The sequence below is a fragment of the Stegostoma tigrinum genome, chromosome 33 (genome assembly GCF_030684315.1).
Source record: "Stegostoma tigrinum isolate sSteTig4 chromosome 33, sSteTig4.hap1, whole genome shotgun sequence".
NCBI classification, from domain to species: Eukaryota; Metazoa; Chordata; class Chondrichthyes; order Orectolobiformes; family Stegostomatidae; genus Stegostoma; species Stegostoma tigrinum.
This window is the reverse complement of record NC_081386.1, coordinates 27,991,926-28,006,111: the sequence shown is the minus strand read 5'-3', so window position 1 is coordinate 28,006,111 and position 14,186 is coordinate 27,991,926. Positions and strand designations below refer to the sequence as shown.

The 14,186-nt window shown below is 42.9% G+C and overlaps 1 protein-coding gene across 2 annotated transcripts in view; it reads left to right on the top strand.

Moving 5' to 3' along the window:
* Positions 1-14,186, top strand: part of LOC125467259 (synaptic vesicle glycoprotein 2B-like) — a 186,532-nt gene that overhangs the window by 33,171 nt on the left and 139,175 nt on the right. The window lies entirely within an intron of this gene.

Here is a 14,186-nt window from a genome sequence, read left to right as displayed (position 1 = left end):
AGCTGCAGTTTGGAGCAGTAATTTTCTAGCTAAGCCTCTTTCCACAAAACATACAACTAAATAGATATTGTTTTGTTCCTGAAATATTATTCTTGCAGTTGGAATAGTCTGTATTTGGTGGCACAAAATCTACAGGGGTCAGATCCATATCAAGGTGTTGCAATATTAACTGGTATTGTACTAGGGGTGCCAAACTGATACAACTTATTGATCAGTGTTAGTACCTAGTCATCACCAATAATGGCTTTATAAGGACTGAATTTACTCAGGTTAGATTCATGTCTTACTTCATAATATAGTGTTTCACCTTCGTCTTTCACTATTGGAACAGATTTTACAAATTAGATTTCCTCTACCTTCAGCAACTGGTTCTAACTTCTACAATGTACTCTTTGGCTTCGGTGTAACACCTTACCATTTACTTCCTCCCCACTCAGTATCCAAGGGGCGGGATACATTTTCCAGATGAAGCAGCGTTTCACCTGCACTTTCACTCAATCTAGTCTACCATATTCGCTACTCACAAAGTGGCCGCCTCTATATTGGGGAAACAAAGTGCAGATAGGGCGTGTGCTTTCCAGAAAACTTATATTCTGTCCATAAAAATTTACCCTGAGCTTCTGGTTGCCTGCCATTTCAAAACACACTGCCATGTTCCCTGGCCAAAATCTCTGTCTCAGGCTTGCTGCTGTGCTCCAGTGAAGCTCAGTAGAAGCTGAAAGAACAGCACTTTATTTCCCGCCTGGGAGTCCCACAGCCTTTTGGGTTCAATACTGAATTCAATCATTTTAGGGCCTGAGCACCTTCTCCCATGTCCTAACTTCAACCCCATACACCAGGCCCTGTCATCTGGACTGTTACCGCAAACAACCCATTGTTAGCCACTAATGGTTCCCATGAGCAGCTATTCATTCCCAGGCTGACCTTTACCCATTCCTTTGTCTGCCTAATTGCTTTTCTCTCTCTTTGGGTTCCATCTCCACCTATTGTTTACTTCCTTGCCCTCACCCTATCCCTCCTCTCTAGCATTTGGGCGGCACAGTGGCTCAGTGGTTAGCACTGCAGCCTCACAACGCCAGGGACCCGGGTTCAATTCCAGCCTCAGGTAACTGTCTGTGTACAATTTGCACATTCTCCCCATGTATGTGTGGGTTTCCTGTGGGTGCTCTGGTTTCCTCCCACAATCCAAGGATGTGCAGGCTAGGAGGATCGGCCATGCTAAATTGCCCGTAGTGTCCTGAGGTGTGTGGGTTATAGGGGGATGGGTCTGGGTGGGATGCTTCAAGGACGGTGTGGACTTGTTGGGCCGAAGGGCCTGTTTCCACACCCTATGGAATCTAATCTAATCTAGCATATATACCAACCTTTTTCCAGCAACAATCAGTTCTGAAGAAGAGTCACTGGACTCAAAATATTAACTCTGCTTTCTTTCCATGACTGCCAGACTTGCTGAGTTTTTCCAGTAATTTCTGACTTTATTTCCCATTGATCCCAGTTTTGCCAGGGCTCCTTGATGCTAACTCAGTCAAATGCATCTTGATGGTTTTTGTCCATGTTTGGATCAGGGTGTAAAGAGGTCAGGAACTGAGTGTGCTTGACTTGAACCCAAATTGAGCAGCAGTGAGATGAATAAATGTCTCTTGATAGTCCTGGCAACAACACACAACCATCAATTTTTATTAATTCACGGGATGTAGAAGTTACTCTTGAGTAGATTGTGGTGACTTGCCTTCTTGAACTGATGCAGTCCATTTGCTGTGGCTAGGTTCACATTACTGATGATTGAGTTCAGACTGTTGGGGTGATAATTGGCTGGGATGGATTTGTCCTGCTCTTTGTAGACAGGCAACTTTCCACATTGCTGTTTGGATACTGGGCTTGTAACTGCGGAGAAATAGTTTGGCTAGGGGCATGGATGATTCTTCAGTAATTGGACAAGTCTTCAGTACTATTGCTGGAATATTGTCAAGACATTTGAAGTATCAGTGCCATTACATGGACTGAATTAAAGTGGCATGTGTGATGCAGGAGAGCTCTGTATGAGGCTGAGATGAATTATGCATTTAAGAATTTCAGCTGATGGTTGTTGCAAATGCTTCAGCTTTGACAGATATGCTAGGCCCCCCTATCATTGAACTTTGGAATGTTTTTGGAGCCTCCTTTTCCAGTGAGTTGGTTGATTGTCCACTACTATTCAGGAGTGAATGTGGCGACACAATGGTTAGCACTGCTGTCTCACAGCAGCAGGAACCAGCATTTGAGTCAAACTTTGGGCAACCATCTGTGTGGAATTTGCACATTCTCCCTGCACCTGTGAGGGTTTCATTCGAGTGCTCCAGTTTCCTCCCTCAGTCCAAACTTATGCAGGTTAGGTGGATTAGCGATAGGAAATGCAGGGTTACAGGGATGGGGTGCTTCTCAGGTCACTGGTATTAACACAATGGTCCGAATGGTCTGCTTCAACACAGTAGAGATTCTATGACTGCAGAGTGTGGAGACTGAATTAGGTGCCACTCAAGCTAATGATATTGCAGTCCTGGTTGGAGAATAGGCAGAACCTGATGTGGTCAGATGTTTCATCTCTGGCTCCTGATAGTCCGTGTAATTATGCCTAAGGAGTTAATGTATCTGCAGTATTGCTATCATGCAACAATTTACAATTTGCTGTTTAACAAGTGCCTCTTCTCTTAAAAACGCAATGGTGGTCCACATTCTGTGATTATTAATTAGGCTTTCAGTTTAATCATAGAAAAGTGGATTGGAGGGCTCTTATGGCACAGTGGTGGTATCCCTACTTCTCTGCCTCCGTAACCTGTTCTTCCTCTCACCCATCCCTTCCTCCCACCCCAAGCCGCACCCCCAGCTACCTACTAACCTCATCCCACCTCCTTGACCTGTCCGTCTTCCCTGGACTGACCTATCCCCTCCCTACCTCCCCACCTATCTTCTTTTCTCTCCATCTTCGGTCCGCCTCCCCGTCTCTCCCTATTTATTCCAGAACCCTCACCCCATCCCTCTCTCTGATGAAGGGTCTAGGCCCGAAACGTCAGCTTTTGTGCTCCTGAGATGCTGCTGGGCCTGCTGTGTTCATCCAGCCTCACATTTTATCATCTCAGCCAGAAGGCTTGGTTTCAATCCTATTGCTCCAATGGCGTATAACATGTCTGCCTGGTCGATTGAAAATACCGAGAGAAGAGTGTGAGTTGTAGCACTCCAGCTCGAGCACATGCCACCAGTAGTTAGGCCCACAGGCATACAGATTTCTCCTCTTTTAATATTGATTCCTTACATTGGTTTGGTTCCATTGGGAGCATTCAATGTCGTACTCAGTCCACTATCTTTCATGTCTGATCTTTGAAGTCAGGGATTGCAAATGAGGGCACACTGTGACTGAATACATTTGTAGGTAACATATAACAAGAAGTACTGTGAACAATTTTGGGCCCCATACCCTCAGGAAGGATGTTCTGCTCCTGGAGTGGTCTGGAGGAGGTTCACTAGAATGATCCCAGGAATGAAAGTCTTAATGAATGCAGAATGTTTGAGGACTCTAGGTCTATACTTGATGGAGTTTAGAAATACGAGGGGAGATCTAATTGAAACTTACAGAACAGCCTGGACAGAGTGGATGTTGGGAAGATATTTCCATTGGTAGGAGAGACTGGGACTCAAGGCCACAGCCTTAGAGTAAAGAGAAGACCCTTTAGAATGGAGATAAGGAGAAACTTCTTCAGCCAGGGAGTGATGAATCTATGGAATTCGCTGCCACAGAAGGCTGTGGAGGCCAGGTCACTGAGTGTATTTAAAACAGAGACCGATAGGTTCCTGATTGTCAAGGAGATCAGGAGTTACAGGGAGAAAGTAGAAGAATGGGATTAAGGAGCCCATCAGCCATGACTGATTGATGGAGCAGACCTGATGGGCTGAATGGCCTAATTTCTGCTCCTTGTCTTATGGTCTTATGTAACATGCTGTTAGGCAAATTTTACTGAGCGGTATGTTGTTGGAATTAATGTTGGTGCTTTAACTTTTAAAACTCTACACAAATAACTTGGGTAAAGGGACCAAATCTACGGTTGTTAAGCTTGTCGATGACACAAAGATAGATAGGAAAGTTGTGAAGAGGACATAGGGCACTACAGGGAGATATAGATTAAATGAGTGGGCAAAGATCTGCAAAAAGAGCATATTGTGAGAAAATATGAAATTGTCCATTTTGGCAGGAAGAATAAAAAGGAAACTATCATGTAAATAAGTTTCAGAGATAGTAGGACCTGCAGATGCTGGAGAATCTGAGATAACAAGGTGTAGAGCTGGATGAACACAGCAAGCCAAGAAGTGTCAGAGGAGCAGGAAAGCTGATGTTTCGGGCCTAGACCTTTCTTCAGGAAAGAAGGGCTTAGGCCCGAAACGTCAGCTTTCCTGCTCCTATGATGCTGCTTGGCCTGCTGTGTTCATCCAGCTCTACATCTTGTTATCATTTAAATGACGAGTGATAGCAGTGCTTTGAGATACAGAAAAATCATAGAATCTCTGCAGTGTAGAAGCAGGTCATTTGACCCACTGAGTCCACACCAATCCTCCAAAGTGTGTCCCAACCAGACTTAATCCATCCCTGTAACCCAGCATTTTCCATGGCTAATCCACGTAAGCTACGCACACACACACCGCCCCCCCCCCCCCCCCCCCCCCCCCAAGACACAACGGGCATTTAGCATGGCCAGTCCAACTAACCTGCACATCTTTGGACTGTGGGAGCAAATCAGAGCATCCAGAGGAAACCCACACTGGCACAAGGGAGAACATGCAAACTGTGCACAGCCTGTCACCCAAAGCCACAATCAAACCCAAGCCCCTGATGCAGTGAGATAGCAGTGCAAACCACTGAGCCACCATGCCACCCCCAGGTATCCAGTGCGTGAATCATAAAAGAAGTTAGTGTACAGGTACAACAAGTAATTAGGAAAATAAATAGAATGGTATTGATTATTGCTGGGACACTGAATCCAAAAGGTGGGAAATTATTCTTCAGTTTCACATGGGATTGGTGAGTCCACCCCAGTACTGTTCTCTCCTAATTTATGGAGGGTTCTTGAAAGGATATTTCTTCTGGTGATATCTAGAACTAGGGGTCACTGTTTTCAAAGTAAGTGGTCACTCAGTTCAGACAGAGGTGAGGACATCTTCTCTCTCACAGGTTGTCATACGTTGTAGAAACTTTCTTCCTCAAAAGGCAATGGAAACAGAGCGTTTGTTGGAGGTAGGTAGAGATCAAAATAGTTCAGGTTTTTAAGAATACAAAGTAATCAGATTAGCCATGATTTTATTGAGTGACAGAGCAGGCTGAGTGGCCTAATCCTGCTTCTATTTTGTATGTTCTTCACCACTCACCTACCCACTAGAAACACTGATGACTGATTTCTCTCTGCTTCTCACCCATGGATACCAGGGGTAAGTGGGCTCATTGCTATTCTGTGATTGGCTAACTCAGGATAGATTTGGGTGCCTTATTTTTTAGTATAGATGAGTAGGACACCTCTAGAAGCTTTTGCCTCAAACCATTGACAGGACCAATTATAGTTAATAGTGTTTGCATCAAGTAGAAATTCCTTCAAAATGGGTGGACTGCAGAAATAATAAACTCATGTACACTGACAATAATTCATTTTTATTAAGTAGTTATTCATAGATCCATCTTAGTCCAGGAGCCCTTCGAGTGTACCTGTCCTCACTGCAATTGTAATAAACATTTATCTGGCATTTTTCATTGTGAACAAATATCAATACTGGCCTCTTCCAGTATTTCTGCTGATACCATTACACCATCATTTTTGTCACGTCAGTGCAGTACTGAGTAAGTGCTGCTCTGTTAGAGCTGTCACCACTTGGACAAGTTGCTAAACTAAGGTTCAGTGTGCTCTTAATTTCAATGTAAAGATCTTGTCAATGAACTGAGTAATGTTTATTGCTTGGTTGACTTCATCAAATCAGATTATTTGGTCATTATCAAGTTGCTGTATGTGGGAGCTTGCTGACCGCAAACTGGTTCTTGTGTTTCCAACGTTACAACTATGACTGCACTTCATTGATTGTGAAGCATCTTGGCACATGTGGGAGTCATGAAACCTGTTTAGTAAACGCAAGTCTTTGTTTTGAACCTGTTGATTACAACAGCAACATAAAGAAAACCTGTTATACCTACTGATTAGACCATCCAATCTCCCGCAAAGAAGCAGTATCTTAAAAATAGATCAAAGACATTCCAAGCCAGAATCAGGAAGAAATTTTCACCCAAAAGGCAGTGGAAATGTGCAACTGTTGCAGAAAAAAAACAGTCGGGGGTCACTAGAAATTTGTAAGGTATGAGATCACAAATTGTCTCACAAGGTAAAAATATCAAGGATTCCTACAGTGAAGGCAAGGACATCACACTGAAGAATAGTTTAGCCATCTTGTAATTAAAATGTGCAATAAGCTGGCATTGAATGGTTTAAGCTGTTTGTTCTGTAACTGGGTTACCAAAATTAAAGGCCAAGATTTTTTTTGTAGAAGATGCCAGCCTGGCTACCTTTCGATAACCTATAGATAATAGGGTGGATGGAAGACCCTGGGTGGTAAGAAGGTCCATGGTTATATGTTCCCAGGAAGAAATGAGTTAATCGAGTCCAATCCTCGGTCTTCCAGTTGAGGAAGGATGTGAAGGTTTTAGAAGGGTGCAGAAAAGATTTACTGGAATGATTAAAGGTGGCCATGTTGTAAATGTTAGCCCCTTTAAGAATGAACCAGAAATGTGCCAGCTGTTTTCTCTTCAAGAGATGTTACTACACTCTGGAACAGTTGGGACATGAAGCTGGGTCTCCTGGGTTAGAGATAGAGGCACCACCACTCTACCACAAGATCCCCTTCAGGTCATGCTGCAAAGAAAATAGAGAGCAGTTGATTTCATTGGAGAACATACTTAAGGGTTGATTTCCAAAGAGATGGGAGTGCATTGCTTTCCCTGCCCTCCAAATCTGTTTAAATTTAGTCCCTTCCACCCTTTTCTATCCTTTTAAATTTTTTGGCAAAATTGCAAAGCCTCAGCAGTTGATTCAGTTTGGTTATTTGGATGATTTGGTGGTCAGTTTCCAATAAAAAGTGCTGGTTCTCCCCCTCAATATTGTTTGAATTTTATTCCCTCCCCTTCTTTTCCTTACCTTTTTGATATTTTGTTATTACCACACTGGCCCTGGTGGGCTGTGTTAGTGACTTGATTAACTGTGTTTCTTATTAATCTAGTAGTGGGTCCTTTTAAAATAATAAGAAAGGGTTGGTTTTCCACATTCAGGGGGGAGAATGGACTGGAGTTTGTGTTGGAATATGAAATGCCAACAAATATTTGTCCTCTCTGGTGGGGGGTCTGGGCCCGAGACGTCAGCTTTTGTGCTCCTGGGGTGCTGCTTGGCCTGCTGTGTTCATCCAGCCTCACATTTTGTTGTCTTGGAGTCTCCAGCATCTGCAGTTCCCATTATCTCAAATATTTGTGGAAGACAGACTGACTCCTGCTTTGGTCACTGGATGTTGAGCAGTAAAACACCATGGATGAGGCATTTCAATTATGTGGATACATTAAAGAAATTGAAACGGTTCTCCTAAGAGAGGAAATTTTATATAAATATTCAAAATCATAAAGATCGCATTGGTGGGGAAAAGATGTTTACATTGTCGGAAGGACTAAGAACTGGAGGGCAAAGATTTAAGGTGATTTGTAAAACAATCAAAGGCACCAGGAGGAAAAATCTTTTCATAAAGGGCATGGGAGCATCTGGAATCTCCTGCCTGAGATGCTGGTGAAGGCAAATTCGATTGTGGCTTTCAAACAAGAATTAGACCATTATGTGAGGAAATGTAAAGAAGCAGTTGCTTTTGCAAAGGTCCAGCTCAGAAACAACACGAGAAATGGGTTGTCACTTTAAGGCTCTATGGTTCTGTAAGACTCAAGTGCAATGAGTGTAGATGTTGCATAAAATAAAAGTTTTGAGTTATTTGGCTATCTTGTGCCCTCAATAATTCATTACTCTTTTGTAAACAGAAATGCCTTACTGTAAATCTATTGTCTGTGTACTAGGATTTAAGATCCTCAAAGCGAGAGATTCAAAAGTCAGTGAGGTCTCAGAACATCTAGCAAAGCCAGGTCGTTGACTGTAAATTCTCTGTGTTCCTTAGCAAACTTTCTCATGAGCTGAATGGTCCAGCTCTTCAGGTTATTGAAATACACAGCAGCCCTGCTCTTGGAGCATAAACAACAACCAACTCAGCAGATTTGGTCAGAAGTTGGACACAGCTCTCAATCACTGTAGGGCTAAAGGGAAGAGGACCTGACATATGTATGTGCCATTACAGATGGATTAGCATCTTTGCTGCTTCACACAAGGCCTCCTTACAAGGTCATCAGTAGTCCATCACTAAGCACTCTCACGCTGGGCTGCTCAAAGTCAGTCCTGAGGCACAGACAGAGTGCTGAAGCATGGCTATGTAATCTTTCCTTCAATGCATTTTAAATATTTTACTCCAATTCTATTATCTGTCCAAGCTGCAGAATACAGCTTGCCTCCGCTGTTTGTGGTAAAGCAACATTTGTTTCTGTGCATTTACACATAGAAATAGTCAAGTATAATTAAATCGTTACACCACACGTAGCAGAGCCAAGGCTTAATATGGCAAAGTACACAATGTTCTGTTCTTCACAGAGTCACATTTGGAGGATGCAGACATACATTACTGACAATGGGGTCAGGTAGGTTGCTGATTATATCATGACGACCACCTCAGTCATTGGGGATCAGCTCCAGGCAGCAAACCTGCTGTGGTTGATGAAAAAAGCTTGAATGTCATTCTCTCAGCAGACTTAGTGCCAAGCTCAGATCTTTTCCACCCCTCACCGTATTAAAAATACTACATTAGTGAAACATTTTGGTATGGGGACTTCTCAAAGTGTAAATCCCTGTTGTCTAAATGACTGCAAAAATAGAACGAGTGAAAAATGAAAAAACAAATGAATAAGAGCAGGCCGAGCTATTTTTGGGAAGCAGCTTGCTGTGTCTCCATAATCCTCTTTCAGTGACTTAGCCACCCATTGAATTAAGCAGCTTTAGAGTATATATGGGTTCCACTCTTTACAATAACATTTCAGACTGTACCAAGCTTGCAAAACCCCTCAGGGGATGAGCAGTGAGACTGAGAAATACAAAGAGATTTTCGTCCGGTTTGACAATTTCAGGGAGAATTACCTACTTAATTCCTACGAGTAAATTGTTTCAACGAAAAGCTGAGAAGGAACACAACCTACAGTTCTCATTGTTAAGAGCTGCCCTTGTCAGGTGCAAGTGACGTAATGCAGAAGTGCAAACTGCTGAGGGCTGCAACTGGATCTTGTTGTGAGGCCCAACATCAATCAGTTAATAAAGGCATAATTAATGGCAGCCATATAAGTCTCAAATCTTCCTGATTCGGACGATATCTGGATGGAAGTACATCCATGAACTGATGATGTAGCGCAATTAAAGATCATGATGAAATCGTTTTTCTCTGCTCAGAGAAATTAAAGTGGACTTTGTGTGATTTAGATAGATGTTTTTGCCACTGAAGGAAACTCCCATCCTTTTTAGTTTCAAGATAAAAGCCAAAGCCTTGTTAGCAATCATTACACACACCCCTGCTCTCCTGATCCTTTCCCACGCTCCGCACTTACAGGGGGTAAGTTGAATATTAGTTGATAATGTTGCGCACTCAAGTTAGCTTTCTGTTTTATTACTGACAGGGGCATAATCAGTCCAGATTATCCACTCTTTTTCAGCTCAATCTGCCATGCCCTCATCCCATGAATGAATAAAAATAAATAAAAAACTTCTTTTTGTTAGAGTATTAGAACCTGGTAGGTGACGTGGCAGAAGAATATAATATAATGAGAGTCATGGATAAGGTGAACAGTCAGTCTTTTCTCCAATACGACAAATACCTAGTGAGCACCGTTTTATGGTGAGGGAGGAAAAGTTTAAAGGAGATGTGTGAGGAAATTATTTTATACAGAGGGATGGGAGGTGCCTGGAATGCACTGCCCGTGGGGTGCAGAAGCAGATGCAATAGCAATGTTTAACACGCATTTAGACAGACACATGAACAGGCAGGGAATAGAGGGATATGGACCATGTGCAGGAAGATTAGTTTAGAATAGCATCATGGTTAGCAGAGGCATAGTGGGTCGAATGACCTATTCATGTTCTATAGTGTTCTGTGGTCTGTATTCACCAAATGTCAATGGTCAGATTTGATTACCTCCAAAGCATTGGCTTAGTCTTCTGGATCACTAGTCTGGTGACATTACTCCTTCACCACTGCCTTCTCTGTTGTTTTTTCATCTAAGAAGTTTCCATCTCTTGCATGTTATCCAATCCCATTTCCGCTCCCTTCACCTCCTGTGAAATGGCTGGGGACGTTTAACTTGTCGCTGTTGTTCCTGAATATTTTCCATTAGCGAGAGTCTAATGAATATCACAAAAATAATATTGCAGAGCAGTAATCTGTGGCACACTGGAGAACAGAACTGGCTGCAGGTAGATTCATTGATCATGTCTTAGCAATTCAGTTGCAATCATCCAGAAGATTACAAAGCAGACATCCTTTCTTATTTTGTTTCCTTTACGCTTTCAGCAGATGTGCGCGTCTCTACAAAGGCCAGCATTTGTTTGTCATAGATTCATACAGCACAGAAAAGACCCTTCAGCCCATCAAACCTGCACCAACATAATTACCACTAAAAATGAGCTAATTGCAATTTCCTGCTCTTGCCCCATATCCTTGAATTTTATGATATTTGAAGTGCTCATCCAAATATTTTTAACGATTGTAAGGTTTGCGGTCTCCATTACCTTTCCAGGCATATCATTCCAGATTTCTGAGTGGAAAGGTCTTTTTCTCAAATCCTCTCTGAATCTCCTGCCCCTCACCTGCATACTATGCCCTCTCATGATTGACCCCTCAACAAATGGGAACAGTTGCTGTGTATTCAGCCTGTCCACTCCCCTCACAATCTTATATGCCTTAATCGTGTCTCCCCCAAGTCTTCTCTGCTCTAAAGAAAACAATCTAAGCCAGCGTAGTCTCTCCTTCTCCCTCCAAGGCAACATCCTGGTGAACTTCCTCTCTATCCTCTCTAGTGCTGTCACATCCTTCCCAAAGTGAGGTGATCAGAACTGTACACAGTACTCCAGTTGTGGCCTGACCAAGGGTCTGTACAACTCCACCAATACCTCTTTGCTCTTGTACTCTATACCACACCGATGAAAGCTAGTATCCTATATGTCTTCTTAATGATCTTATTCATGTGCTCTGCTGACTTCATGGATCTGTGAATAATTATCCCACGATCCGTCTGTTTATCTGAGCTACTCAGTGTCCTGCCAGACATAGAATACTCCCTCATCTTGATTCTTCTTGCATCACCTTGCACTTATCAGGGTTAAATACCACCTGCCACTGGTCTGCCCATCTGACCAACCCATCTATGTTTTCCTGCAACTTACAGCCATCTTCATCACTGTCAACCACTCTACACATCTTGGTGTTGTTTGCAACTCTGCTTAACATTTCCCCCACATTTTCATCTACATTATTTATATATGTAACAAATAATGTGGGTCCCAGGCCCGATCCTTGTGGTGTAGCAGTTGGATATTGATCATTAGTCACTCAAACCGCCTTCTACCGCTACCCTTTGAGTCCTATTATTAAGCCTGTTTCGGATTCATCTTGCCAAATTTCCTCACTTCCATGTCCTTTAACTTTCTCAACCAGTCTCCCATGGGGGTCGTCATCAAATTCTTTGCTAAAATCTATATGAACTCATGCATTTGATCATCTCCCTCTGACAAAGCCGTGCTGACTATCCCTAATTAACCCATGCCTGTCCAAGTAGGTATTAATTTGCTCCTCTAGAATTCTCTCCAACAGCTTCCCTGCCACTAAGATGAGACTCATCAGTCTGTAATTTCTGGGTTCATCTCTACCATTCCTCCTGAAAGGGGGCACACATTAGCCATTCTCCAGTCCTCCAGCACTTCCCCTCTGGCCAAAGAGGTATTAAAAATATGCGTCAGAGCCTCTGTAAATTTCTGCCTCGCCTCCCACATCAGCCTGGGATGCAATTCATCTGGGACAGGGGATTTGTCTGTTCTTAAGCCCAAAAAAGCCTCTAATACTTCCCTATTTCCTATGTCAAACTGTGCAAGTTCCTCAGGCTCTCCTTTTCCAGAATGAAGACCGAAGAGAAATAGTCATTCAACACCTTCCTATATCCTGCAGCTTCACAAAACAGGGGGCCCCGTTGGTATCTATTAGGCCTTGTTCTTTCCCTGGTTAACCTCTTCCCTTTAATGTACGTCATCCCTAATCCAGTTCACAAGTACCTTTTCATGCCCCATTTTTGATCGTCTAATTGCTTTCTTAAGTTCCCATTTCCTGTATTCCTCTAAGGACGCTCCCTTTGGACTTGCTAAAAACCCTACTTTATTGACTATCCCTAATTGCCCTTGAACTGAATAGTTCTTCAGGCCATTGTTTAACTCATTCAGGAGATGTGGGAGCTGCTAGATAGGGAAGAATTTATTGCCTATCCCTACTTGCCTATCCACATTGCTGTGGGTTTGGAGTCACATGAGGGCCAGAGCAGGTAAGGATGGCAACTTTCTTCCCTGAAGGGTATTAGTGAACCAGATAGGTTTTTCCAACAATCAAGAATGATTTCATGGTCACCACTAGACTTGAAATTCTAAGTTTTTATTGAATTTAAATTCCACAATCTGCACTCCAGAATTTGGACCTAGGTCCCCAGAGCATTATCTGGATTTCTGGATGAACAATCTAGTGATAATACCACTATACCATTGCCTCCAGAGTGTACTTAAATGTCATCCTGCTTTCTGTCAATTGGGAGATAGGTCAGACCAGCTCAGTTGGCTGGACAGTTGGTTTGCAATGTAGTGTGATGCCAACAGTGTGGGTTCAATTACTGAGTTGGCTGAGATTAGCATGATGCACGCTCTAATCATTGAATCATGGAATCCCTATAGTGGGGAAGCAGGCCATTCAGCCCATCGAGTCCACAAATGACCCTCTGAACTGCAGCCCACCCAGACTCATGCCATTACCCCATCCCTGTAACCCTGCATTTCCCATGCCTAATCCACCTAACCAGCATATTCCTGGACGTTATGGGCAGTTTGCCACAGCCATTCCACCTAACCTGAACATCTCTGGACAGTGGGAGGAAACCGGAGTATCCAGAGGAAATTCATGCAGATTAGGGGAGAATGTGTAAACTCCACACAGATCATTGCCCGAGGGAATTGAACCCGTGTCCTTGGTGCTGTGAAGTCACTAATAGGAGAGGGGGCAATGGCAACTTCATCTTCGACTGGGCAAGAATTGCAGATTTCCTTCCCTATAGGACATTAGTGAAAGATGGGTTTTTAAGACAATTGATTAGACCTTCATAGCCACTATTGCTGACACTCATTAAAACTTACAGAATACCGAGAGGCCTGGATAGAGTGGACGTGGTGAGGATGTTTCCATTAGTAGAAGAGACTAGGACCAAAGGGAACATCCTCAGAGTGAAGAGGTGACCCTTTAGAACTGATAAGAGGAGAAATTTCTTCAGTGAGAGGTTGGTGAAACTAAGGATCTCATTGCCACAAAAGCTATGGCAGCCAAGTCATTAAGAGTCTTGAAGACAAAGATGGATAGATTCTTGATTGGTAAGGGGATCAAGAGTTATGGGGAGAAGGCAAGAGAATGGGCTTGAGAAACATATCAGCCATGATCAAATGGCAGAACAGATGCAATGGGCTGAATGGCCTAATTCTGTTCTTTTATTTTATGGTCTTATGGACTAGCTTTACTATTTCAGATTTTTTGAACTAAATGCCAAATCTACCTTCAGCATGTTGGATTTTAATCTCTACCCAAGTGTATGAGCTTGGGTCTTTGGATTACCAGTCCAGCCATTGATTAAGGACACGTAATAAAAATGTTTTGTAGAAACAGTAAAACATATTTATTTAATCATGACATTTGGCAAATTTCTTCCCCTACTATCCCTTACAATTTCACATTTAACGTCATCAAGTGACCCAAACAGGAGACTGTTA